Raw genomic sequence first — 6000 nt, forward strand, 5'->3', positions numbered from 1 at the left:
AATGGACCGGAAAGTGGTGGAATCAAGCCTTTTATCGTCTGTTTTGCATGCATTTGGAGGATGATTGGATTTGGAGCGGGAAATACTGCTGTTACGGGATGCGTGAAGTGATTTCGGAAGCTAAATCATCAAGTCAATGCTGAAATTAACGAAACAAGTAGCCGGCTGAGTCAAAGTCACTCGATCGAAGGTTTTTATGGTCGATCGAGTAGTTTTTGATAGCAGAAGAGTTCGATCGAGTAACATCCATGTTCGATCGAATTGCACATAATTGGAGTTCCTCGATCGAGTAGGTTTTCTACTCGATCAAGAGGTGTTGCTATGATTCTGTTCGATCGAGCAGTTTAAAATGGCTCGATCGAGTAGTTATCTATTGGGCTCGGGCTTTTTCAGTTTTATTTCGTTTTGAGGTCAAATTATTGTCTTTCCTATAAATAGGAAAGACGACAGACGACTTAGGGGATCACTTTACATCACAACATACGTTACTTTTCTCCCTTTCTTAATGGAACATTGTTTTTCTCTCTATTTTCCGGATCTTATTCTGTAACTTTCTCTTTCCCTTATTCTCTTTATATAATGCTTATTATTCTTCTATCCCTTGTTCTTGCTCTTTTCTTATTTATGTCTAGCTAAATGTCCTGCTAGGGTTTAGGGGAGTCAATGTATTGTTGTTAATTGCTAATTAGGTTACGGATCTTTCGCTGTCGTAATGTCTATGTTGTTCATCACTGCTTTTAACCGTAATCAACTATTTGAATCGATGCACTTAGCCTATTTAACCTTGGTAAGCCTTGACCTAGACCGGAAGGTTAGAAGGTGTGAGACCCGCAGTGAACAATATGATGCTTTAGTGACGGCGGAAGCTAAGCTATTAGTATTTTAGGGCGAATTGAGACCGGAAGGAGATATTCGTTGCCCCTTAGACTGACACATGCAACCGATCTGCGACCTTAGCTGCAATTAACCGATATTCATTGATGACCCGACTGGTGACCTTAGGCAGACCGAGTTGTCAAGTAGACAGTGACCGCCTCCCTGTGGAGATCGACCCTACTTACCGCTTACTTCTGTTAGTTGTACTTAGGTATTTATTTTTGATACTATAACGACGGTATCAACAGCAGAATAACATCACAATAACAGCGGAATAACAATAACAGCACAATAACATCAGAATAACATGTGGTTAAAAAAAAGAGAAAAGAATTAAAGTAAAAAAAAAAGCATAATAACACGAGGTAAAAAAATAAGAGTAAAAAAAAATTCAAGTTAAAAAAAATTTGGTACAAAAAGAAAAAGAAAAAAAGGTAACATAATGAGAAAATTAGAGAAAAACATAAGAGAAAAAAAAACAAAGTTGTAAAAAAAAAGCATAATAACACGAGGTAAAAAAAAGGAGATAAAAAAAATTAAAGTAAAAAAAAAGAGTAGCACTAGAAAAAAGAGAAAATAAGTAAATCACAGTGATTTTATATGACAGGTAAGATTAGATCTTGACCATTCATCTCTAGTATAATTTAGTGGCTAAGATTTCCAAGCACAAACTCACGACTCACCGTAAGAAACAAAATTCACAAGAACCTATCTCTCTCTCTCTCTCTCTCTCTCTATATATATATATATATATATATATATATATATATATAGAGGCGGGATCTCGTGAGTTTGGTTCTTACGGTGAGTTGTGAGTTTGAAAAATCTAAACCATTGAATAATAAGATCTTACGGCTGAGATTAACCAAGCATATACATCAATGACGCGCGACTTTTATATTAACTCACACTTTACTTTTTCTTTCTCTCTCTTCTATTATATTCCCTGAAATCCCACACATTGTTCGCATCTCCTTCTCCATCAATCATCATCGAAATATCATCCTTCAACGACATCGTAGTGGCATTCGCTTTTCCGTTGGATTTCTCCGCCGTCGACGGCGGCGATTGCTTCCCACCACCGCCGCTTTTTCCGCCGGCTTCTTACCATTAATCAATTCATCATCAACTACAAACCCTAGAATTCAACTCAATTCAATTACTTCCAGTTCCAGTTCCAATTCAACTATCGCCTTACTTCCTCCCTCTTGTCGGCATCCCCCTCTTTGTTGGTGGCTTCCTTCCAGTCCTCTTCACCTCCACTGGTGCCCATACCATACAAATTTTTGTTTTAGTCTTTAATTTTCGAGTTAATGAAGATGAGAATTTCAGGTTTAATTTCTCTGTTCTGTTCTTAATTGTTCAATCATTTTTTTGATTTAGTATGGGGATTACATTAATGATTTCGATCTGTTTTCCAATTCATTTGAGATTATATCGCTGAATTTGTTCTATTGTTAATTTTTGTTGCTACTGTCTTTTGATTGTGTTCTAAATTATTTATCTATTACAGTTTGGTACGAGATTACATTAATTTGATTCTGTTAATCTCTTCTCGATTTATATCATTCGATTTTGATTTTGTTGTTTGATTTGATTTAATAGGCGTTCCCAAATCAGCAGACAGTTGAATACCCTAGTTTCAAACTTGTTCTTGTTGGCGATGGTGGTACAGGTATATTTCATTTTTGATCTGTCAAGTTTATTAGCCGGATTCATGCGGAATAATTTATTATTTTGTTTTAACGTCTTATTTGCATTTTTCTATATAAAAGGCGATGCTAGTTTGTTTTAACGTCTTATTTGCATAATATCTGATCCATTTTATGGCTTATTTTCATTTTATTTGTTCTCACATTTAGGCTGTCCTTTCCCTGAAACTTACATCAGAAACTATAAGTTACTGCAGTTGATCTGCTAGGAATTAGAGCCTTTTTTTGTTTTATACCCTGTTTTTAAGTTTCTCTGGTACATGTGGCAGGGATCATCCGAAAGACAAGAACAGTTATGGAATGTCTTCATCGCTTCTGCAGAGAATGCATCGACAAGTCCATATGAATGGGGTATTGAGAAATTTATTTCCCTTCTATACACACTTCTATTTTTAAAAATTACTCTTAACAGTACGAATGTTTCTTAAAAGAGCGCTTCAGACGCGCCTAGGTGCAAATTGTAGGGAGGATATTTTTGCGCACAATTTATTTCAAAAAGTACAAGTTTGTTTGCAAAAACAGTGCATGAGGCTATTTTCTTCACGTCATCCTCACAGGCTCTGGCCACTTTAAGCCTTAGAACTTAGTTTGGCCTTCAGATCTTGTCTGATGAATGCTGTTCCTTTTGTGACAAGATAAGTAGCATGCTATAGAGTTAACAATATCTTTAAAATCAATAAACAGCAACAAGGAATGTCCTGCTTGTCCAAGGGGAATTCTAGACAAAATAACATGTATGATCATTCAAATGGTTTTGTATGGCTTTGAATTTACGGTCAAGAGAATTTCCCCAATGCCGGATTCAATTTCGTGGACAGTATGCCATATTGCCAGAGGACAGTTCGGAGCTGCAGCGAATGAAGAACCGTGTGCAGTCATTAATTTCCTTTCTAATGCTAGTAGATGATACTGCCAGCGAGTTTTAATTGGGATTCTCCTACCTACCTCTACCTGTGGGCATGCTTATGCATAGTTCTTTGTGATGGCAAAATCATGCATCATACTCACAGCAGGTATGGTTATTGGTATAAGGTCGTGCATGAATCCATTGTTGTCCTGATGGTGATGCCGTCGACGGAGCTGCTCAAAATCGGCTTGATGGTGGTCTATTGTTGTCCAGGTGCGACTTCGATTTCGGGTTGAGCGTGGTGATTGAGCAGGAAAGGAGGATGATTGTTTAGTATTATTATTGCTGATTGTAATTTGTAAATTGATGGTGCTCAAATTGGACTTGAGTTAATTTGTTATGTGTTTTATGAAATGAATTGATCAATTGATATTGGGATATGGTTTGTCTTGAGAAGTAGTCATATATAAAAATGGGCCAAGGTGCAAAGGGTTATGGACTTCAAATAATTTGTTTGATTTGTTTTTTTTCCTTACTTTTGTCTCATTTAGTATAGGCTTTGTTGTTTATATGTTATCATGTACAATGTGTTGATTTACTGATTATAATCAGAATAACAACACAATAATACAAGAATAACAACACAATAACAACACGGGAAAAAAAAGAGAAAAAAAAATCAAAGTAGTAAAAAAAATTAAAGTGACACCGGAATAACATCACAATAACACCAGAATAACAACACAATAATACGTGATAAAAAAAAAGAGTAAAAAAATCAAAGTAGTAAAAAAAATCAAAAGTGACACCGGAATAAAATGATGTGTCTGTAATTAAGAGTAACAGTATAATAACACTTAAATAACATCAGAATAACACCGGAATAATACTCCAATAACACACGGACAACACTACAATAACACCACAATAACAACACAATAACACGGGGGAAAAAAAAGAGTAAAAGAAAATCAAAGTAGTAAAAAAAATTAAAATAAAACCGAAATAACATCACAATAACAGCACAATAACACAGGTAAAAAAGAGTAAAAATCAAAGTAGTAAAAAAATCAAAGTGACATCGGAATAACATCACAATAACACCAGAATAACAGCACAATAACATGCGGTAAAAAAGAGTAAAAAAATCAAAGTAGTAAAAAAATCAAAGTGACACCGGAATAACATCACAATAACAGCAGAATAACAGTAGAATAACAGCACAATAACATGTGGTAAAAAAAAGGAAAAAAAATCAACGTCGTAAAAAAAATTAAAGTAACAGCAGAATAATATCACAATAACAGTAGAATAACAGCACCATAACACGTGGTAAAAAAAAAAAAAATTAAAGTCATAAAAAAAATCAAAGTAACAGCAGAATAACATCACAATAACAGCGGAATAACAATAACATGTAGTAAAAAAAAAAAGAGAAAAAAAATCAAAGTCGTTAAAAAAATCAAAGTGCCACCGGAATAATATCACAATAACACCAGAATAACAGCACAATAACATGCGTAAAAAAAAGAGAAAAAAAATCAAAGTAGTAAAAAATCAAAGTAAAAAATCAAAGTGACACCGGAATAGCATCACAATAACAGCAGAATAACAGCACAATAGCACGTAGTAAAAAAAAAAAATCAAAGTCGTAAAAAAAATCAAAGTAACAGTAGAATAACATCACAATAACATCGGAATAACAATAACATGTGGTAAAAAAAGAGAAAAAAAATCAAAGTAAAAAAAGTACAATAATAGCATAATAACACGAGGTAAAAAAAAATAAGAGTAAAAAAACTTTCAAGTAAAAAAAAATCCGGTACAAAAAGAAAAAGAAAAAAAGGTAACATAATGAGTAAATTAAAGAAAAACATAAGAGAAAACAAAAATCAAAGTGGTAAAAAAAAAAGCATAATAACACGAGTTAAAAAAAGAGAAAAAAATTAAAGTAAAAAAAAGTAACGTTAGAAAAAAAAGAAAATAAGTAAATGACAATGGTTTTACATGATATGTAAGATTTGATCTTGGCCACTCATCTCTAATATAATCTAGTAGCTGAGATTCCCCCAACTCACAACTCACCATAAGAACCAAAATCACCAAATCCAATCTCTTATATATATATATATATATATATATATATATATATATATATATATATATATATATATATAGATTCGGGATCATATGAGAACCACTAGGATGATGAGAACCATGAGAACCACTCATAATACTACTAATATTAACATTACTAATTAATAATACTAATAATATTACAATTTGACGCGCTCAACTCCCCAAACCCTTCAACTTCATTCATTTCCCAATTTTCCCTTTCTCACTCATCTTCTTCTCTCTCTTCGACCCTCATCATCGCTGCTCATCTCTATCCTACCTTCATCGTATCCGATCATCTGCTTCTCATATTACGGTTCAATCCATTCATCAGCAGCATTTTCGCGAGATTTTTCAATCTCATTCCTACAAATTCAGGTACTATGCTTCGGATAATGGCGATTGTACAGTAATTTTATCATGCATGTATTTTTTCCTTCGACATTC

General features: G+C 33.8%; 1 long non-coding RNA gene across 1 annotated transcript; it reads left to right on the top strand.

Annotated features, from left to right (window-relative positions):
- The first annotated feature begins 1985 nt into the window (after window positions 1-1985).
- LOC141626316 (uncharacterized) lies at window positions 1986-3925 on the top strand. The gene is made up of 3 exons (XR_012535914.1): window positions 1986-2208; window positions 2482-2551; window positions 2858-3925. It is a non-coding gene; the product is annotated as an uncharacterized LOC141626316 (long non-coding RNA).
- The last annotated feature ends 2075 nt before the right edge of the window (window positions 3926-6000 follow it).

Source organism: Silene latifolia, chromosome Y, assembly GCF_048544455.1.
Source record: "Silene latifolia isolate original U9 population chromosome Y, ASM4854445v1, whole genome shotgun sequence".
Lineage (NCBI taxonomy): Eukaryota > Viridiplantae > Streptophyta > Magnoliopsida > Caryophyllales > Caryophyllaceae > Silene > Silene latifolia.